The following is a 23,729-nucleotide window of genomic DNA, read 5'->3' as shown; positions in this document are numbered from 1 at the left end:
ACACAGCATTCCTGGGGTATCTACGGTGTGTCCAGGACAGAAGCTCATTGTTAGAAGGCCACGTGCAGCTGGGGAACTCAGGGGATGGCTGGACTATAGACACAGAATTGGGGGAGAGGAGGGAGCAGTGCAGGACAGACAGGAGATTGCAGGAGACATGTTCACTTCCAAGTTTGTGCCGCGCTTTCCCTGACAGCATGAAGTTGAAAGCCAAAGGTCCATGGCACACAACCCTCAGAGCCTGAAGGAAGAGGAAGATCATGGTGCCTTTTTCTTCTTGGCTATCCACGTTTCCTCACTTGCCACACACTGGAAGTTCTACCTCCAGATTGTCTCATATCCTGACCCTATATAACTTTGGCCCAGATGAGGGATTGTCTAGCATGGTCATTGGCCAGTACTGACAGGATGGATGATCACTACGACAAGACAAATGACGTCCATGGCCATTCGGTTGTGTTGAGGTGCACTGGGGAGACAGGGGAGGACAGGCACCCACTTGGAGGCAAGTGTAAAGAAGAGCAAGGGGAGGAAGCAGAGGCCAGGGTGTCCATTGGTGTCATGGAAAAGACGAGCAATAGATTCATTAAGAAACCATTGTTTCCAAGTAATTTATGATAGCAACAAAAACCATGCCTAGAAATAAGACAACAACAAATATGCAAAAATATTTATGGGTAAATCTCATTCAATTTACCCAAGATTCAGTACCATTCCAAGCAAATTGCCTACAGAATTTTTCTTGGAACCAAAGACACCAGTTCCAAAATTCATATGGAAAGAGAAGTTTCGAGAATAATCCAGGTTACTTAGAAAATGTTATCTTTAATCAACTAGATATTAAGAACTATTAAAATGATAGTCATTAAAACAAAGGTGGGAGTAAGAGGTTAATGTTGTATGCTCTGCCAATGCAGAAATAATGAAACTAACAAAAACGGAAGAGAAAGTGGGAAGTAAAATAAGCTCAGCCATAGCCTCATGTGAATTAGCTGGGAATCAAAGGATATCATTATGTGCTGATACAAGCTTCAGGATCTTTATTACACAAAGGTAAAAACAAGGAAAATTATTATTGACTAAGACTGGGTGGTGGAGAAGAGAGACGCACTAGGGCAACGGTGACACAGGCTGATTGGATTGCTTCTCACGGTGAGAAGCAACACACGGCTGCTTAAAGAAAGAAGGAACTGAGGACATTCCGACGTTCCGTAAAGACAGAGGCCGCGGCTCCCGGTGCGGCCTCCCCGGCGTGTCCCGAGCCCGCGGCTGCCGCGCGCTGACGGCCCCGCGCTGTCCCCGCCGCCGGCCCGGGCTCCGGTCTACACCCGCGGCAAGAAGTACCAGCGCTGGCCCGAGCGCCCTGACCTTGACGACACCGAGTTCGAGCCACACGTCGTGCCCAGCATCAAGGACAAGAAACAGCAGCAGCTGTTCTGCCAACGCAGCACCCTGCGGCCCGTCAGCCAGTCCCCAGAGCACGTGCGGAGGCGTACCCAGGGCGGGCGGCGCCCCAGGGCTCTGCCGAGGCGTGAATGTCACGAGCGAGGCGTGGAGTCGCCCTGCCTGCCTGCCGCCCGGAGGAGGAGGGAAGACCCGACGGACAGCCACCTCCGCCTCGCCCCAGAGAAGCCTCCCGGGAGCCCCATCCAGCGAGGAGGACGGAGCCCCGAGCGACGACAGCATGACAGGCCTGTACCCACCGAGCTACTCACCTAATGGAGCTCGGAGGGACTGAGAACGGGGACAGCAATGATGGTTTTTTGATGGACAAAGAGGAGAAGCCAAGAGAGAAGGGTTCAGGGGACAGAAAGGAGATGGAAGTGGACCAGGAGCTGGTCCGTAAGCTTGGGAAGAAGCAAGTGCGCTCCTTGAAAAAGAAGTTCAGGAGTCATCACTGCAAACCTAGGAGTTTCAACCCTTTCAGTCAGGTTAATAAAAGATTGCCAAGAAAGCACATCATGAGAACCTTCAAGCAAGCCTTCAACTGTTTCCCCCTCTGTTCTTCTTCAGGCTGACAAGTGTCCTCTGAACTGTGAGGGGTCCCCAGTGTTTTCTCCACCCACGCATCCTTGTCTCATGACATTTGCTACCCCCTAAGGCAGGGCTGAGCTGGTCTGTTCCGACAGCAGGGTCCTGTCCCCCACATCCAGGAAGCAGTAGGGACTCCGAGAGAAGAGCTCTCTCTGGAGGTGGCTTCTAAGTGGTCTTCAGCAAAGCCTAAAGGAACGACTGAGCTCACTGCAGCATCCTGAGGAAAGCCTAGGCTGGACAGCACCATAGGAGCACCCTGCATACAACAAATGCCATTGTTTATTTTGATGTGTTTCCAAAAATCATAATATTTTCAACACAACTAAGATACAAGATACAGCATAAAATGAGATTCATACCTGTTTCCCACATAAAGCAAAAAACTTTTCAGAAACTGTTTTGCCAAAAAAGAGAGAGAGAAAAGACAGAAATGCAAAGGGAACCACGAAAAACAACAAAAAATTAGAAAACTTCTTAAATACGAGGATGACAACAACAACAAAAATGAACAAAGAAAACAGACCACATAATGAAATAAACACATGGACAAATATGCATACACACATATAAACACTAATATAGACATTAAACATAAAATACTATAAAAGGACTGAGACAAAACATCTCTCTCATATCAAAAAATGTAAGTTGGTTTAAATGACTTACTAAAAACAATATCTCACTATATGTTATATCAAGAGACACACCCAAAACAATGTGAATCAGAAAGATTATAAATAAAACAATGGGCAAAAGTATATCTGCCAGATGTCAGCAAAAATGGGTAAGTAGGGAACTCCAAGACCCCATTCCTGCACAAAAACATCAAAAAATCAAGCAAAAACTTTCAGAATCAACTTTGTTAGAATTCAAGCATACAACAACAAGCAATTACTGTACCAAGAAAAAGGCAACCTAAAAATGGTAGGAAAGCTTTGTGTTGTTTTTATTTTCCCTTGTCCCACCCACTTTCAGGGCTCAGTGATGTTCTTGAAGAATTGTACATGTTCCCAGTGTGAGACTCTGGTATCTAGTTCTGGAGGGAGTAGAGCAGACGTTATTTGCAAAGATGTGTGTTTGTCTATTCTAACCTGTTGGGGGTTATCTGAAGGACTGACACAAGGTGCTTGTTTTCGTTTTACCTAACTTGGAACACACTCAGGGCAGAAAATTGGCTGAAATACCTTGAAAATATTATAGAGGGTAGGAGTTTTTAAAAAAAGAAGAAGAAAATAGTGTAAGGTGAATCTACCTACAGCCACCTGGGGTAAAAGATTATGGTTGTGGCATATAATACATGACAGAAACCTGGGTGGAAAAGCCGAGGCAAGAGTTTCTCTGGGAAACTGGGGCCTTCAAAAGGGTCCTTCCTTGCATACTGGAGAATTTAGAAGGCCACCTGTATGCCCAAGACAGGACACGTACTCAGAAAAGACCTGAGAAGACCCTACACTTTCACTTCTGGATGATCTCTCTAGGCTCAGTGCAAGGAGGAAGGGAAGGCTAAGGCAGAGTTGTAAATGGCCTGGTCAAACACTGAGGAAGTACTCCAACACACGGCCAATCTGCAAAGAGTGGGAGAGAGTTGGATTTTTTAATTTTCTTTTTTCTCTTCTCTTCCTTTCTCCCTCTTCTTCTTCTCCTACTCCTCCTCTCTCTGTCACTTTGGGTTTTTTTGGAGTGGTGAGAAGGATCCTGGCATTCAAGGAAACCTCTGTCAAAACTCTAGCTATACACAAAATAAAGAAACAGAGACTTCGGAGACCACACATGTGGAAGAATACAGATTTTACAAAAATATTTTAGAAAGGTTACTAAATATACAAACAGCTACAGCTTGCAGCAAGAAAAAGAAAAAAAAAAGAAAGAAACCCTGGGGAGGGGGAAGAATTTGATTTCCTGAGTTACCACATTATAATATGCAAAATATCTAGTTTGAAAAAAAAAAAGACAAAGCATGCAAAAAGACAAAGCCATTTCTGTTGCTTACAACAAAGTACATGGAACTGGGTATTTATAAAGTAAACAAAGTTTATTGCTTACAGTTTCTGAGGCTAGGAAGTCCAAAGTCCAGGGAACACATCTGATGAAGGCTTTCTTTGGTGGTGACTTCAGTGACGGCAGAGTATCACATTGCGTAAATGGTGGAGCAGAGAGAGCAAGAGAGAGACTAACCTCCTCCTAGGCCTTTTAACGCCCTCCAAACCATAGCCCTGAACTCCTTTATTAATCCATTCATTATGGTATCATCCTACAATCTAATCACTTCTTCAAGGCCCCACCTTTCAACTACTACAATAAGATTTCCCACCCTCTTTAACAGTCACAGTGGGAGCCAAGTTTCTAATACATAAAACTTGGGGGACACAAATCAAGCTTCAGTGAGTTTTGGGGGAACATAATTCAATCTACTCCACAAAGGAAAAAAAGTGAGCCTGTTCATAAAAGAAATGAACAGAATCTTTCCCTGAGGAAGCACAGACATTGAACTTCCTAGACAAATACTTTAGATCAACTGTCTTAAATATACTCAAAGAGATACAGGAAACCATGGACAAAAAGCTAATGGAAACTAGGAGAACTGTGTATGAACAAGTAGAGGCTATCAAGAGAGGGAAATTATAAAATAAATCAAAAGGAAGTTCTGGAACTGAAAAGCACAATAACTGAACTGAAAAATTCACTAGATGGCTTCAATAGAAGATAGGAGCAGACAGAAGAAAGAATCAGAAAATTTGAAAAAATTTCTCAGGCGCAAGAAAAAAAGGTTGAAGAAAAATAAACAGAGCCTAAGAGACCTGTGGGACATCATCAATTGTACCAACATATGCATAATGAGAATTCCAGGAGAGGAGGGAGAGAGAAAGAGAGAAGCAAATGAATATTTGAAGAAATAATGGTTGAAAACTTTCCACATATAGTGTCACTGGTGAGTTTTATCAAACATTTGAAGAACTAACACCAATCTTTCTCAAACTCTTCCAAGAAGTAGAAGAGGAGGGAAAACTCCCTAACTCATTCCATGAGGCCAATACTTCACTGATACCATAGACAAAGACACCATAATAGAACTTACAAGTATAGATACTAACACCCTGAACAAAATACTAGCAAACCAAATTCAGCAGTGTAATTAAAAGGATTATATGCCATGACTGAATGGACTTATTTCAGGAATGCAAGGGTGGTTCAACACAAGAAAATCAATCATTGTAATACACCACATTAATAGAACTACAGGGAAAAAAAAAAAACCCTCAGAAAACTAGGAGTAGAATTAAATTCCTCAACATGATGATGGGAGCTTATGAAAAGCCCACAGCTAAGATCATACTAAATAAAAGCTTTCTCCCTAAGATCAGAAACAAGACCCTGGTAGGGCTGGCCAGTTAGCTCAGATGGTTAGAGCACTGTCCTGTAATACCAAGGTCAAGGGTTCAGATCCTAGTACTGGCCAGCCACCAAAAAAAAAAAAAAAAAAAAAAAGAAGGAGAAGGAGAAACAAGACTTTGGGTTTGGCAATGGAATATCAGCTTTCACCACTGCTATTAACATTATGCTGGAATTTCTAGCCAGAGCAATTAAGTAAGAAAAAGAAATAAAAATCCTCTAAATTGGAAAGGAAGAAGTAAAACTATCTCTAGTCACAGACGACATGATCCTATTATATATATTTATATAGAAAGTCCCAAATAATCCACAAGAATAACTACGAGAGCCAATAGACAAATAAATTTAGCAAAATTGCAGAATACAAAATCAATATGCAAAAAATCAGATGTATTTTTATATAAAGCAATAAATAATCTGTAAAGGAAATTAAGGAAATAATTTAATTTCAACAGCATCAAAAAGAATAAACATCTAGGAATAAATTTATCCAAGGAAGTGAAAGATTTATATACTTAAAACTACAAAACATTGCCGAAAGAAAGAAGACCTAAATAAATGGAAAGACACCTGTGTTCATGGAATGGAAAGCTTAATACAGTGCTGTTAAGATTGCAATACTACCCAAAGAAATCTACAGGTTCAATGTAATACCTATAAAAATTCCATTGGCTTTTTTGCAGATTTGGAAAAGCTGGTCCTCAAACTCATATGGAATTACAAGAGGTTGCAGACAGCCAAAACAATCCTGAAAGAGAAGAACAAAGTTGGAGGACTCACACTTCCTACTTTCAAGCCTTACTACAAAGCAATAGTAATCCAGAGAGTGTGGTACTGGCACAAGGAGAGACATATGAGCATAGATCAATGGAATACAATTGAAAGTACAGAAATTAACCCATCTGTGGCCAATTGGTTTTGTATAAGAATGTCAAGACTGTTCAATAGGGGAAGAATAGTCTCTTCAACAAATAGGGTTGGGGCAACTGGATATCACATTCAAAAGAATAAATGTGGTTCTCTAACACACTTTATATAAGAATTAACTCAAAATGAATCAATAACTTAATATAAGAGAAAATAAACATTAAAAATCTTACCAGAAAACATGGGATCAAATTTTCATGACCTTTGATTTGGCAATGTATTTTTAAATATGACACGAAAAACAAGAACAACAAAAGAAAAAATACATAAAATGAACTTGATGAAATTTAAAAGCTTTTGTGCATCAAAGGACATTATCAGGAAAGTGTTAAAACAAGTTACAGAATGGGAGAAAATCTTGGCAAATAATAAAGCCTATAAAGATCTAGTATCCAGTATATATAGAGAACTCTTATAATTCAACATAAAAAGGCACATAACTGAATTAGAAAATAGCAAAATGACTCGAATAGACATTTCTCTAGAGAAGATACAGAAATAGCCAATGAGCACACTAAAAAATACTATATTTTATTAGTCATCAGCGAAATGCAAATCAAAATCACAATGGTTATAATTTTTCTTTAAAAAGAAAATAAGTGTTAGTGAGAATGTGGAGAAATTGGGACTCTTGTACATTGCAGTGGGAATGTAAAATGGTTTGAGCACTGTAGAAAACACTTTGGTGCTTCCTCAAAAGGTAAACATAGGTTTATCATATGATCTAGAAATTCCACTTCTACTTATATATCCCAAAGCATTGAAAAATAGGTACTTAAACAAATACATTGGCATACATGTTCATATCAGCATTATTCACAATGGCCTAAAGGTGGAAATAACCCAAAATGTCCATCAATAAATCAAGAGATAAATAACATGATGTATACATACAATGTAATATTATACAGTCATTAAAAAAAGTGAAGTATTGATATATACTACAATGTAGACATACCTTAAAAACATTATGCTAAGTGAAACAAAGCAGATACATACGATTCCATTTATATAAAATATCCAGAATAGGAAAACCCTTTGAGACAGAAAACAAATTTATTCATACTGGAGGGAGAGGGAAATTGTGAGTAACTGCTAAATGTGCACAGGGTTTCCTACTAGAGTGTTGAAAATGTTTTGGAGCTAGAAGTGGTGGATTCATAGCATTGTGAATTGTATACTAAATATTACTGAATTGTTCACTTTAAAATGGTTAATTTTATAACCTCAATTAAAAAAAACCGTATTTCTGGAAAATTCAAATGTAAAGAAAAGAGTTCCTGGCTTAATACCACATGGGGAGGCAAGAGAGCAATGCCCTGAGTCCAAGGCAGGAGCTGAGGGCAGCCCACTCTCTCCACCCAGAAGCAGGCAAGAGAGTACAGCAAAAACACCATTTACATGCTGGTGGCCACCCACAGCCACCACCACAGCCAGAGCTGCAACAACAACAACAAAAAAGTCTTGATGCCACAGCAGTAGACACATCCACTTTGCAGGCAGCCCACCAGGGACTTGACTACATTGACACAAAGAAAGTCACCAGCAGAGGCCAGAAAAAGAAGAGGACGTCTCTCTCCTCAAAATTCACTCCAGAGTAATAGAAGAAGCAACTGCTCTACCAGATGACCAGACATCAACATAGAGATACTAGAAACACAACAACCCAAGAAAATATGACACCACCAAGAGAATATAGTACTTCTCAAACACCAGACCCTATATAGTAAAAAACCCGTGAAGTGACTAAAAAGGAATTCCAAGCAACAATGTTAAGGAAACTAACTGAGATACAAGAAGACTCAGACAACTTAATGAAACAAGAGAAGAAATCCAGGATATGAAGGAAGAAATTTTCAAAGAGATCAACACCTTAAAAAATAATGTAGCAGAACTCATGGAACTGAAAAAATCAATGAAATAAAAAGCACAACTGATAGCTTAAAAAGCCAAGCTAAAACAAACAAAAGAATGTATTTCTGATTTTGAAGACAGTCTTTTTGAAATAACTCAGGCAGACAAAAAGGAAAAAAAGACTTTTTAAAAATGAAGAAAATCTAAGAGAGCTAGCAGACAACCTTAAACACACAAACATTCAAATCATGGGTTTTCCAGAAGAGGAGGAGAAAGGTAAAGGCACTGAAAATTTATTCAATGAAATGACAATGGAAAACTTCCCAGGTATAGGGACAGACACAGGTCTACAGATCCAAGAAGCCCAAAGATCCCCAAACTGATTCAATCCAAAATGATCCTTTCCAAGACACATTATAGTCAAAATGGCAAAGCTCAAAGACAAAGAGAAAATCTTAAAAGAAGCAAGAGAAAAATGTCAGGTCACTTGTAAAGGAGCCCTCATCAGACTTACAGCAGACTGTTTAGCTGAAACTCTACAGGAGAGAAGAAAATGGGATGACATATTCAAAATACTGAAAGAAAAAGAAAAAAAAAAACTACTACCAGCCAAAAATACTATGCCTAGCAAGGATATCCTTCAGAAATGAGGGAGAAATAGTGTATTTCCCAGATAAACAAAAATTGTGGGAATTCATCACCACATGATCAGCCCTGAAAAGATTCCTTAAGGGAGCCCTGCAATCCAAAATACAATAATCAGTACCATGAATACACAAGAAAGAACAAAACTCACTGGTAAGACACAATGCAAATGAGGGGGAAAAAGGAAATGATCTTACCACCTCAAAAACAAACAAAACTTTGAAGATGAATAGTAAATGGGGAAGAAAGGAACAAAACATTTTCAAAATGTCTAAACAAAAAGTGATAAAATGTCAGGGGTAAGACAATAACAACCCCAAATGTAAATAAACTAAATTCCCCACTCAAGAGACACAGACCAACAGATCAGATTGTATCAAAAAGCTAGACCCAACTATATGCTGTCTTCAAGAGACTCACCTCACATGTAAAGATGCACACAGATCAATAGTGAAGGGGTGGAAAAGGATTTACCATGCGAATGGAAAACAAAAATGAGCAAGATTATGTCAGATATAATAGACTTTAAACCAAAAATGATAAAAAGAGACAAAAATAAAGAGATCTATACAGCAAGAATGCATAACAATCATAAATATATATGCACTGAACAATAGAGCACCCAGATGTACAAAGCAAACACTATTTAGACCTAAAGATATAGACCCCAATATGATAATAGTGGGGGGCCTGAATACCCCTCTCTCATCATTGGACAGATCCAGACAACAAATCAACAGAAACACTGGATTTAAGCTATACTTTAGACCAATTGGACCTGGCAAATATCTACAGAAAATTTCATCCAAAGACTAAAAAGTATACATTCATCTCATTATCATATGGAACATTCCCAAGATAGACCAAATGATAGTTCACAAAGTATCAACAAGTTTAAAAAAAAATTATGAGTGTTGTTTAATTTCCACACATTTGTGAATTTTCTAAATTTCCTTCTCTTGTTGTGGTCAGAGAACGTATTTTCTATGATCTTCGTCTTTTTAAATGTATTAAGACTTGTTTTGTGGCAAAACAAACAACAACAACAAAAAACATTTCATTTTATAATGATGAATATGCCAACTATCCTGATTTGATCATCACATATTGTACACAAATACTGATAATCACTCTTTACCCCACAAATAATGTATAATCATGTTTCAATAAAAAAAATTTTTTTTAATATCACATGAGGTAGAATTTAGATGTCATTAAACATGACAAAGAAAGATACTGTAAATTAGATGACCTGAATTTAATGTTGAATTTAATGTTGCCATAGACTCAATGTGTTCCCACAAAATTCATATGTTGAAAACTAAACTCCAATGTGATGGTATTAGGAGGTGGGACCTTTGGGAGGTGATTATTTCATGAGGGTGGAGCTATCATGAATGGGATTAGTGACCTGATAAAGGAGACCCCAGAGAGCTCCATTGCCCTTTCTACCATGTGAGGACACAGAGAGAAGATAACTATCTATAAACCAGGATTCAGGTCCTCAGCAGACGCCAAATCTGCCTGTGCCTTGATCTTGAACTTCCCAGCCTCCAGACACATGAGATATAAATTTCTGTTACTTCTAAGCCACCCAGTCTGTGGTATTCTGTTATAGCAACCCAAACAGAATACTTCTAAACAGAAGAGCAATGATGGGAGACTATCTCCATCAGATACCAGAACACTATAAGTATTCCTAAGTATTAAAACAATGTGATATTAGCACATGAATAAATAACCCCAATGGAAAAGGAAAAAATCCAGAAATAGACCCAAATATATGAGGGTACTTTAAAAAGTTCATGGAAAAATAGAATTAAAAGGTAATACAAATCTTTCCATTAACTTTTGAAGTACCCTTGCATTTAAGAATTCAGAACATGATAAACACATCTCAAGTCAATGAAGAAAAGACAGATATATTTAAAAAGGCATGGTAAAATTCTGGATAAAGTTGAATTTATACATTCTATTCAATGCCAGAATAAACTGCAAATGAATCTATATTTAAATATAAAAAATTAAATGATACAAGCCCTGGAAGATAACAAGGAGTAAATCCTTTATAACTTTTGAGTGGGAAACCCTTTCTAACCGTGATTCAATAATCAAAGGCATTTAAAAATTGATATTTTCAACTACATAAATATAAAAAACCAAAATTTTTGTATGATAAATAATACAATAAGCAGGCTGGCTGGTTGCTCAGTTGGTGAGAGCACAACCTTATAACACCAAGGCCACAGGTTTGGATCCCTGGACTGGCCAGCGACCAAAAAAAAAAAAAAAAAAAAAACAAAAATCAAAGTCATATACTTGTAACTCCTATCACAGAGAAAGTGCTGATTTTTTTTTTTTTTTTTTTTATAAAGCATTCCTGGAAATTGAGAAGAAAAGGACCAATAATCAAATAGAAGAAAAAAATGGCAAAAGTCATAAAAGTGGTCCTTAAGTATGTGAAAACATGTTCAACCTCTTTTAGTATTAAGAGAAATTAAGTCTACACTGATAACCATTTTTTACCTCTCAGACTGACAAAAATCCCAAAGTTTAAAAACCTACTCTGTTGGTGAGGCTGGCCGGGAATGGATACTCAAATATAACCAACCAGTGGGAGTGCATGCACAACCTCCCTTCTATTATTCCTACCAAAACAGCGAATGCATTGATCCTGTAACTAATTAATCCCATTTCTGGGAATCTATTCCACAGATAGACCTGCATATAGAGGAAGTTTATTAAGCTGGTGCTGGAAGATGATGGACTGCTGGCCAAATCTGGTCTGCAGCTGCTTTCACACAGGCTGTAAGATAAGGATGATTTTTACATTTTTAAACGGTGGGAAAAAATTAAAAGAATAATATTTTGACAAGAAAATTACATAAGATTTAAATTTCAGCATCCATATATACAGTTTTGAATTTCACCTATAAAAAATTTTGTGAAATTTTTTTCTCTTGTGTTACCTAAGTATCAGCAGAATACACTTAATTTTGCCTATTGGCCCAAAAGGCCTAAAATATTTATTATCTGGCCTTTCACAGAAAAAGCATGTTACTGCCTGCATTATAGCACTGTTTATAGAAGCAGAAGATCTGAAATAACCCAAATGTCCAGCAATGTGGACATAATTAATGATATATCCCCACAACAGAATTCTATGCAGCTATAAAATAAAGACATTCTCATTGCCTTGATAAAGATTTCCAGCATATATATATATACTTGTCACTGTAATAACTTTATTTTTTATTAGTTTATTTTTAATTGAAACATAATTGATTTTACATATCTGTGGGGTACGGCACTGAATATCAATACCTGTGTGCAATATGTGATCTTCAAATCAGGATAATTACTACATTTATCATTACACAATATCATTATTTTTTGTGGCCCATTACCAATTTCTCCCTAACCCCCTTCCCACTGACCCTTTCCCATCTCTGGTGGTCCCAGCTCTATTCTCTCCTTTAGAAAGTTCAACAAATTATTGTGATTGCTGTATCTTCCTTTCTATTTGTTTGTTTATTTATTTTTTAGGTCCCACTTATGAGTGACAACATGCAGTATTTCTCTTTCTGTGCCTGGCTTATTTCACTTAACATAATTTTCTGTGAGTTCATCCATGCCACTGTGAATGGCAGAATTTCATTCCTTTTTATAGAAGAGTACTATCCCATTGTGTATATATACCACATTTTCCGTATTCAGTCATCCACTGATAGACGTTTAGGTTTGCTCCAACTCTCAGCTACTATAAATAGAGCTGTGATGAACATGAGAGTGCAGGTGTCTCTTTGACATGATGATTCCCCTTCCTTTGGGCATATACGCAGCAGTGGGATTGGGGGATCATGTGGCAGTTCTATCTGTAGACAGAACCTCCCTACTGTTTTCCCTGCTTAGTGATGCTGAGCATTTTTTCATGTAACTGTTGGCCATCGGTATATCTTCCTCTGAGAAATGCCTGTTCAGCTCCTTTACCCATTCTGTAGCGTTTCCTTTCTACCCTGTTAATTGTTTCTTTTGCTGTGCAGAAACTTTTAAGTTTGATATAATCCCATTTTTTTCCCTTTTGTTGCCTGTGCTTTGGGGGTCTTATTCATAAAGACTTTACCCTGTCTTACTTCCTGAGGTGTTTCCCCTATGTTTTCTTTTAATAATTTTATAGTTTCAGTCTTATTCTTAAGTCTTCAATTTTGAAGTTGACTTTGGTATATGGCGAGAGGTACAGGTCTAGTCTCATTCTTCCATATATGGATGTCCAATTTTCCCAGCACCACTCATTGAAAAGGCAATCCTTTTCTCAACCTATGCTTCCGTCGCTCTTGTCAAATATCAGTTGGATGTAGGTGTGTGGGTTGGTTTCTAGGTTCCCTATTTGGTTCCATTGGTCTGAGTGTTTTGGTTACTATATCTTTGTGGTATAATTTGAAGGTAGTGTAATGACTCCAGCTTTATTTATTTTTTTTTTGCTCAGGATTGCTTTGGCTAATCAGGGTCTTTTTTGTTCCATATGAATGTTAGGATTGCTTTTTCTATTTCTGTGAAGAATGTCACTGGTATTTTGATGTGGACTGCATTGAATCTGTAGATCGCTATGGGAAGTATGGACGTTTTCACTATGTTGATTCTTCTAATCCAAGAGTATGGTATGTCTTTCCATCTTTTTGTGTCTTCTTTAATTTCTTTCAGCAGTGATTTGTGGTTCTCATTGTAGAGATCTTTAACCTCCTTGGTTAAGGTGATTACTAGGTATTTTATTTTTTTGGTGATTATTGTAAATGGGCTTGCTTTCTTGATCTTTTTTTCTTCTACTTTATTATTGGAGCATTAAAATGCTACTGATTTTTGCATGTTGATTTTGTATCCTGCAACTTTACTGAAATTGTTTATTAGCTCTAAGAGTTTTCTGGTAGTCTTTAGGTTTTCTATATATAGGATCATGTCATCAGCAAACAGGTGCAGTTTGACTTAATCTTTTCCAATCTGGATGACCTTAATTTCTTTCTCTTGCCTGATTGCTCTGACTAGTACTTCCAATACTATGTTAAATAGGAGTGGTGAGAGCAGGCAACCTTGTCTTGTTCCTGGTTTTGGGAAAAGCCTTTAGTTTTTCCCCACAGGATGATATTGGCAGTCGGGTTGTTGCAAATGGCTTTTATTGTGTTGAGATATTTTCCTTCTATACCTAATTTGCTGAGAGTCTTTATCATGAAGGGATGTTGAATTTTGTCAAATGCTTTTTCTGCATCTATTGAGATAATCATATGGTTTTTGTCCTTGGTATTGTTGATGTGCTGTATCACATTTATTGCCTTCCTATGTTGACCCATTCTTGCATCCCTGGGATGAATCCCACTTGATCATGGTATAAAATTTTTTTTGATGTGTTGCTGTATTCTGATTGCTAGTATTTTGTTGAGGATTTTTGCATCTATGTTCATCAGAGATATTGAACTGTAGTTTTCTTTTTTGCTGTTGTATCTTTGTCTGGTTTTGGTATCAAGGTGATGCTGACCTCATAGAATGTGTCTGGGAGAATGGCCTCTGTTTCAGTTTTTTGGAATAGGTTGAAGAGAATTGGTTTTAATTTCTTTTTTAAATGTTTGGTAGAACTCAGCACTAAAGCCATCCTGTCCTGGGCTTTTCTTTGTTGGGAGACTGCTGATTACTGTTTCAATCTGATTACTTGTTATTGGTCTGTTCGGATTCTCTGTTTCTTCTTGGATCAGTCTTGGTAGTTTCTGTGTCCAAAATTTCTCCATTTTTTCTGAGTTTTCAAATCCGTTGGCATATAGTGTTCTTTATAATAGTCGGTAATGATTCTTTGTATTTCTGTGGTATTGATTGTAATGTCTCCTTTTTTCTTTTTCTTTTTTTAGTTAGCTAAGCTAATGCTTGGCTATTTTGTTTATCTTCTTGAGAAACAAACTTTTTGTTTCATTGATCTTTTGCATCATTTTTATGGTCTCTATCTCCATATACCATTATATGGTTCTGCTCTGATCTTAATTATTTCTTTCTGTCTACTAACTTTGGGACTGGATTGTTCTTGTTTTCCTTTTGAGGTATAGCATTAGGTTTCTTACTTGAAATCTTTCTATTCTTTTGACATAAGTGTTTATTGTAATAAACTTCCCTCTTAGTACTGCTTTTGTAGTATCCCACAGGTTTTGATATGAAATGTCTTTATTTTCATTAGTTTCAAGAAATTCTTTGATTTCCTGTTTAATTTGTTCTTGGACCCATAGGTCATTCAGGAGCATGCTGTTTAATTTCCATGTGTTTGTATAGTTTCCAGAGTTTCACTTGTTATTGGCTTTTAGATTTAATCCATTGTGGTCTGAAAAGATACTAAAAATGACTTCAATTTTTAAAAATTTTTTGAGACTTGATTTGTGACCTAACATTTTGTCTATCCTGGTGATGGTTCCATGTGCTGATTAGAAGAATGTAGATACTGCAGTTGTTCGATGAGATAATCTGTAGCTATCTGCTAGGCCCGATTGGTCTACAGTATAGTTTAAATCCTGTGTTTCTCTGTTGATTTGTTGCCTGGATAATCTATCCAGTGCTGAGAGACAGGCATTCAGATCCCCTACTATTACTGTATTGGGGTCTTTCTCTTTCTTTAGGCAAAATAGTGTTTGCTTTATAAACCTGGGTGCTCTGGTGTTAGATGCATACATATTTATGATTGTTGTGTCTTCTTGATGGATAGATCCCTTTATTAATATATAGTGGCCTTCTTTGTCTCTTTTTATGATTTGGGGTTTAAAGTGTATTTTATCCAATATAAGAATAGCTACTCCTGTTCATTTTTGGTTTTCATTTGCATGGTATATCTTTTTCCATTCCTTCACTGTGAGTCTCTTGAATACAGAATATAGTTGAGTCCAGCTTTTTAATCCAATCAGTCAATCTGGGTCTTTTGAGTGGGGAGTTTAATCTATTTACATTTAGGGTTGTTTTACTCCTGGCATTTTATCAATATTTGCTTGGATATTTTGAATATCTTTTCTTCCTTTCTTCCTGTTTTATTATTTGTCTTTGATGTTTGTTGGTTTTTTGAGATGGTAAGATTTAGTTTTTTACTCTTTCTTGTTTGGATTTTTGTTGTGCCAGTGGGCTCTGTTCTTTCTTGTGTATTCATGGTAGTGATTATCATTTTTTTTTTTTAACTTTTAAATTTTATTTATTTTTAATTGACACATTATTGTACATCTTTACTGGGTACAGTGTGATATATCCATACATGTACACAATGTATAATAGTCAAATCAGGGTAATTGGCATGTCCATCACTTCAGATATTTATCATTTCTTAGTGGTGAGAACATTCAAAGTCCTTTGTTCTTGCTATTTTAAAATATACAATGTATTATTGTTATCATGGTCACTCTGCTTTGTATCAGAACACTAGAACTTATTATTTCCTCGATCTCAATGTAACTTTGCACTCACTGACCAACCTCTCCCCATCTTCGCCTCTTTCCTACCTCTCCCAGCCTCTGGCAACCACAACTTAACTCTTTACTTCTACGAGTTTAACTTTTTTTATTTTTTTTATTTATTTTATTTATTTATTTATTTTTACTATCTCTGGGTATTTTTATTTTATTTTATTTTATTTTTTGATTTTTAAAAATTTTTTTTAATTTTTTTTAAATTTTATTTTGTCGATATACATTATGGCTGATTATTGCTCCCCATCACCAAAACCTCCCTCCCTTCTCCCTCCCCCCCTACCCCCCAACAATGTCCTTTCTGTTTGCTTGTCGTATCAACTTCAAATAATTGTGGTTGTTATATCTTCTCCCCGCCCCCCCGGTTTGTGTGTGTGTGTGTGAATGTGTGTGTGTATGTGTGTGTGTGTGTGTGAATTTATATATTAATTTTTAGCTCCCACCAATAAGTGAGAACATGTGGTATTTCTCTTTCTGTGCCTGACTTGTTTCACTTAATATAATTCTCTCAAGGTCCATCCATGCTGTTGCAAATGGCAGTATTTCATTCGTTTTTATAGCTGAGTAGTATTCCATTGTGTAGATGTACCACATTTTCCGTATCCACTCATCCGATGATGGGCATTTGGGCTGGTTCCAACTCTTGGCTATTGTAAAGAGTGCTGCGATAAACATTGGGAAACAGGTATACCTTCGACTTGATGATTTCCATTCCTCTGGGTATATTCCCAACAGTGGGATAGCTGGATCGTATGGTAGATCTATCTGCAATTGTTTGAGGAACCTCCATACCATTTTCCATAGAGGCCGCACCATTTTGCAGTCCCACCAACAATGTATGAGAGTTCCTTTTTCTCCGCAGCCTCGCCAGCATTTATCGTTCATAGTCTTTTGGATTTTAGCCATCCTAACTGGGGTTAGATGGTATCTCAATGTGGTTTTGATTTGCATTTCCTGGATGCTGAGTGATGTTGAGCATTTTTTCATATGTCTGTTGGCCATTTGGATATCTTCCTTAGAGAAATGCCTACTTAGCTCTTTTGCCCATTTTTTAATTGGGTTGCTTGTTTTCTTCTTGTACAGTTGTTTGAGTTCCTTATATATTCTGGATATTAATCCTTTGTCAGATATATATTTTGCAAATATTTTCTCCCACTCTGTTGGTTGTCTTTTAACTCTTTTAATTGTTTCTTTTGCTGTGCAGAAGCTTTTTAGTTTGATATAATCCCATTTGTTTATTTTTCCTTTGGTTGCTCGTGCTTTTGGGGTCGTATTCATGAAGTCTGTGCCCAGTCCTATTTCCTGAAGTGTTTCTCCTATGTTTTCTTTAAGAAGTTTTATTGTTTCAGGGTGTATATTTAAATCCTTAATCCATTTTGAGTTGATTTTAGTATACGGCGAGAGGTATGGATCTAGTTTCATTCTCCTGCATATGGATATCCAGTTATCCCAGCACCATTTGCTGAAGAGGCAGTCCGTTCGCCACTGAATAGGCTTGGTGCCTTTGTCAAAGATCAGCTGACAGTAAGTTTGTGGGTGGATTTCTGGATTCTCTATTCTATTCCATTGGTCAGTGTGTCTGTTTTTATGCCAGTACCATACTGTTTTGGTTATTATAGCTTTGTAGTATAGCTTAAAGTCAGGTAGTGTTATGCCTCCAGCTTTATTTTTTTTGCTGAGCATTGCTTTGGCTATGCGTGGTCTTTTATTGTTCCATATAAATGTCTGGATAGTTTTTTCCATTTCTGAGAAAAATATCTTTGGAATTTTGATGGGGATTGCATTGAATTTGTATATCACTTTGGGTAGTATGGACATTTTCACTATGTTGATTCTTCCAATCCAAGAGCATGGAATATCTTTCCATCTTCTTGTATCCTCTCTAATTTCTCTCAGCAGTGGTTTGTAGTTCTCATTATAGAGATTTTTCACCTCCTTGGTTAACTCAATTCCTAAGTATTTTATTTTTTTGGTGGCTATTGTAAATGGGCAGGCTTTCTTGATTTCTCTTTCTGCATGTTCACTATTGGAGAAAAGAAATGCTACTGATTTTTGTGTGTTGATTTTGTATCCTGCTACTGTGCTGAAATCATTTATCAATTCCAGCAGTTTTTTTGTAGAGGCTTTAGGCTGTTCGATATGTAGGATCATGTCATCTGCAAACAGGGACAGTTTGACTTCATCTTTTCCTATCTGAATGCCCTTTATTTCCTTCTCTTCTCTGATTGCTCTGGCTAGTACTTCCAACACTATGTTGAATAGGAGTGGTGAGAGTGGGCATCCTTGTCTAGTTCCTGTTCTTAAAGGAAAAGCTTTCAGCTTTTCCCCATTCAGGATGATATTGGCTGTGGGTTTGGCATATATGGCTTTAATTATGTTGAGATACTTTCCCTCTATACCTAACTTATAGAGGGTCTTTGTCATGAATGAGTGCTGAACTTTATCAAATGCTTTTTCAGCATCTATAGAGATGATCATATGGTCCTTGCGTTTGAGTTTATTAATATGGTGTATCACATTTATTGATTTGCGTATGTTGAACCAACCTTGCATCCCTGGGATGAATCCCACTTGATCGTGATGAATAATTTTACGTATGTGTTGCTGTATTCTGTTTGCTAGTAATTTAGTGAGGATTTTTGCATCTATATTCATCAAGGATATTGGCCTGTAGTTTTCTTTTTTGGTTATATCTTTACCTGGTTTTGGTATCAGGATGATGTTTGCTTCATAGAATGAGTTTGGGAGATTTGCGTCCGTTTCAATCTTTTGGAATAGTTTGTAAAGAATCGGTGTCAATTCCTGTTTGAATGTTTGGTAAAATTCTGCTGTGAATCCATCTGGTCCTGGGCTTTTCTTTGTTGGGAGCCTTCTGATAACAGCTTCAATCTCCTTTATTGTTATTGGTCTGTTCAAATTTTCTACGTCTTCACGGTTCAGTTTTGGGAGCTTGTGTGTGTCCAGAAATTTATCCATTTCCTCCAGATTTTCAAATTTGTTGGTGTATAGTTGTTTATAGTAGTCTCGAATGATTCCTTGTATTTCAGATGAATCAGTTGTAATATCGCCTTTTTCATTTCTAATTTTTGTTATTTGAGTCTTCTCTCTTCTTTTTTTTGTTAGCCATGCTAATGGTTTGTCAATTTTATTTATCTTTTCAAAAACCCAACTTTTTGATTCGTTGATCTTTTGAATTGTTTTTTGGGTTTCAATTTCATTCAGTTCTGCTCTGATCTTAATGATTTCTTTCCATCTGCTAACTTTAGGTTTGGATTGTTCTTGTTTTTCTAGTTCTTTAAGGTGAAGTGTTAGGTTGTTCACTTGCCATCTTTCTATTCTTCTGAAGTGAGCATTTAATGCAATAAATTTTCCCCTCAATACTGCTTTTGCAGTATCCCACAGGTTTTGGTATGATGTATCATTGTTTTCATTAGTTTCAATAAATTTTTTGATTTCCTGCTTGATTTCTTCTTGGACCCATATGTCATTAAGTAGAATGCTGTTTAATTTCCATGTGTTTGTATATTTTCCAGAGTTTCGTTTGTTATTAATTTCTAGTTTTAATCCATTGTGGTCTGAGAAGATACATGGGATAATTGCAATTTTTTTGAATTTATTGAGACTTGATTTGTGACCTAATATGTGATCTATCCTGGAGAATGATCCATGTGCTGCTGAGAAGAATGAATATTCTGAGGTTGTTGGGTGGAATGTTCTGTAGATATCTGCCAATTCCAATTGGTCTAGAGTCTTGTTTAGATCTTGTGTTTCTCTACTGATTCTTTGCCTAGATGTTCTGTCTAATATTGACAGTGGGGTGTTCAGGTCCCCTGCTATTATGGTATTAGTGTCTATTTCCTTCTTTAGGTCTAATAGAGTTTGTTTTATAAATCTGGCTGCTCCAACATTGGGTGCATACATATTTATGATTGTTATGTCTTCTTGATGGATCAGTCCTTTTATCATTAAGTAGTGTCCCTCATTGTCACTTTTTATGGTTTTTAGTTTAAAGTCTATTTTGTCAGATATAAGAATAGCTACTCGAGCTCGTTTTTCTTTTCTGTTTGCATGGTAAATCTTTTTCCATCCTTTCACTCTTAGTCTGTGTGAATCTTTATGGGTGAGGTGGGTCTCTTGTAGGCAGCATATAGTTGGGTCCTGCTTTTTGATCCAGTCAGCCAGTCTGTATCTTTTAATTGGAGAATTTAAGCCTTTTACATTAAGAGTTGTTATTGAAAGGTGTTGATTTATTCCTAGCATTTTATTGGTTGTTTGGTTGTCTTAGGTGTCTTTTGTTCCTTGCTTTCTGATTTACTGTTTGTTTTCTGTGTTTGTTGGTTCCTTAGGTTGTAGATAGTGTTTTTGTTAGCTTGTTTTCTCTTCATGAATGCCATTTTTATTATACTAGCAGGTTTAGATTTTTCTTGGGTTTTTATGGCAGTGGTAGTTATTTTTCAGGAACCAAACCCAGTACTCCCTTGAGGATTTCTTGTAAGGGTGGTCTTGTGGTAGTGAACTCCTGCAGTTTTTGTTTGTCTGAGAAATATACTATTTGCCCCTCATTTCGGAAGGATAGCCTTGGAGGGTAGAGTATTCTTGGCTGGCAATCTTTGTCTTTTAGTATTTTGAAAATATCATCCCATTCCTTTCTAGCTTTTCGGGTTTGTGATGAAAAGTCTGATGTTAACCTGATTGGGGCTCCCTTATAGGTGATTTGACGCTTCTCTCTTGCAGCTTTTAAGATTCTCTCTTTATCTCTGAGTTTTGCCAATTTGACTATGACATGTCTTGGAGAAGGTCTTTTTGGGTTGAATACATTTGGAGATCGTTGAGCTTCCTGGATCTGAAGATCTGTGATTTTTCCTATACCTGGGAAGTTTTCTGCCACTATTTTGTTGAATATGTTTTCAATGGAATCTCCATTTTCCTCCCCTTCTGGAATACCCATGACTAGGATATTTGATCGCTTATGGTTGTCTGATATCTCTCTCAGATTTTCTTCAATGTCCTTGATTCTTTTTTCTTTCTTTTTGTCTGCTTGTGTTATTTCAAACAGCCCATCTTCAACTTCGACAAGCCTGCTGGTTAAACTCTCCATTGTGTTTTTTATTTCGTTGAATAACTTCTTCAGTTCAGCAAGTTCTGCTACATTTTTTTTTCAGGACATTGATTTCCTTGTACATTTCCTCTTTCAGATCCTGTATACTTTTCCTCATTTCCTCATGATGTCTAGCTGAGTTTTCTTGTATCTCATTCAGTTTCCTTAGAATTATCACTCGAAATTCCTTGTCAGTCATTTCAAGGGCTTCTTGTTCTATAGGATCTAGAGTTTGAGATTTATTAACTTTTGGTGGTGTACTTTCTTGATTTTTTGTATTTCTGGTATCTTTTTTTTGGTGTTTATTCATTGTGGCCGGGGGTTTCACAGTTCACCGGTTTGAGACTAATGACTAACTAGGATGTTGCTGTGGTTGCCAATTTCGTATGGCTCCCTCCGTGACTGCTCAGTTGGCCTCTAGTGCCTTGTGTGTGTGGTTGCCTCGGGTCTTGGGCTTCTCCGGGGATCCACCTTTCTGGTCAGCTTGGACTCTGCTGGGCTGGTGGATCACGTACCACAGGGTGTGTGATCTCTGTTGAGCTTTCACTTCCTGTGCAGGACTTCTCTCTGTTCCGTGTGCTCTGGCCCAGGCTGTTAGATCATGCAGTGGCGACCCCACCGGGTGTGTGGTTTCTGTCGAGTCTCCGCCTCCCTGGCTGCACGTCTCCCCACTCTGTGCGCACTGTGCTGGGCTGGGGCGTGTCTTCTGCACCCCTCGTCTATCAGCTGGGCCTTTAAGACCCTGCTCGGCACCGCCTCGCCCAGGAAGACTACCAGGTTTCTGCTGGGCACAGACGACCGGTCTCTCTGGGTGCCTTTGTAGCACTATGTAGATCTTTCTCGGGTCTTGTTCACCTTTGTATCCCCCCAGTATAAACCGAGTCTAGCGCCCACCTGCAGCCTGGTCTCCAGCAGGTTCAAGCGGACCTGGGAACTCTCCTACCACACTATTCCCAACCAGAAATTCGTTAGGCTTTTTTCCAAACTGGTGGCCGCAGAGATGGTATCTGCCTCCCAGTAACAGGGAGTTTACCTGGGGCTGGAGTAAAGGGTATGGTGGAGTGACAGTCGGCCGCCCGTACTTCCTTGCCCTCCCGACACTGGCCCGGGACACCCCCCGCCGGTCCGCAGGCTCCGGAAAGCCCGGCGCCAGGCCAAGCAAGTGGGAGGGCTCAGTGATGGCCGAGCAGGGCGGATCTGCCCGCACCTGGGAAAATGGAGGCAGCACCGGGTGGTGAGTGGCCTGGTGGTGCAGGCGGGAGCTGCGTGGGCATCCGCCCCCCGAACAGAGCTGTGCCAGGGATCACTCACAGTGCTGTGCCAGGTCAGGTGCTCGCTCTCTGTCTCTGGTTTGCCGCCTTTCCCAGTTCTCGGCCGCTGCCGCCTCGGGCTGTTCAGTCGCGGCGCGGCTCGGGCGCTCCCAGGAATCTTCTTTAATGCCGGCCTGAAACCTCGAATCCTGAATAGGGCAGCTGGCCGCCTTCAGCGCAGCCCCGGCCTCCGGGATCCTGGCTGCATCCACAGCAGCCCTGGCGCCGTGTTCCCTGTTTCGAGACTCGCTTTTGCAGCTAAGAAACAGTTCTTTTCCTGCTCCACACTTCAAAGCTGTTGCCTGTAAATGGGTCAGCCTCTCCTGCCGGGGGCAAAGTGGCGGTCACCCCCCACGACCGGTCAGCAGCAGCAGTCCTCCCTTAAGAGATGGCGAGAGGAAGGTCCACAAGTTTCCCAGCTGCCTGAGGTCCAGTGGCCATCTTTTCCACCTCAGCTACTCCGCGCCAGCCGCCGCAGCCGCCGCCATCTTGAAAAATGATTATCATTTTTTGGATTCCAGATGAAGGACCCTCTTGAGGATTTATTACAGGCCTGGGTGTGTGGTGGTGAACTTCTACACTTTTTGTTTGGAAAATACACTATTTCTCCCTCATTCCTGAAGGATAGCCTTGCTGGGTATAGTATTCTTGTCTGGCAGGGTTTTTTTCTTTCAGTATTTTGAATATATCATCCCATTTTCTTCTGGTCTGTAGAGTTTCTGTTGAGAAGTCTGCTGTTAGTCTTACGTGGGCTTCCTTATACTTGATGCTTGACTTTTTTTCTTTTTTTTTGACTGGTTAGGAGATCACAACCCTTGGCATGGTATGGTCTGCACCATGCTCAGCCAGCAAGTGCACCGGCCATCCCTATATAGGATCCGAACCCGTGGCCTTGGCACTACCAGCGCCACACTCTCCCAAGTGAGCCATGGGGCTGGCCCTACTTGATGCTTTTCTTTTGCTACTTTTAGGATTCTCTCTTTGTCTTTGAGTTTT

The 23,729-nt window shown here is 38.6% G+C and overlaps 1 pseudogene; it reads left to right on the top strand.

The window, feature by feature from the left end:
• Positions 1–408: 408 nt before the first annotated feature.
• On the top strand, positions 409–2,018 carry LOC134369238 (surfeit locus protein 2-like; annotated as a pseudogene).
• Positions 2,019–23,729: the final 21,711 nt, after the last annotated feature.

The sequence above is a fragment of the Cynocephalus volans genome, chromosome 1 (genome assembly GCF_027409185.1).
Source record: "Cynocephalus volans isolate mCynVol1 chromosome 1, mCynVol1.pri, whole genome shotgun sequence".
NCBI lineage: Eukaryota > Metazoa > Chordata > Mammalia > Dermoptera > Cynocephalidae > Cynocephalus > Cynocephalus volans.
The sequence above is the reverse complement of the archived record's forward strand: the minus strand, read 5'-3'. Positions and strand labels throughout refer to the sequence as shown.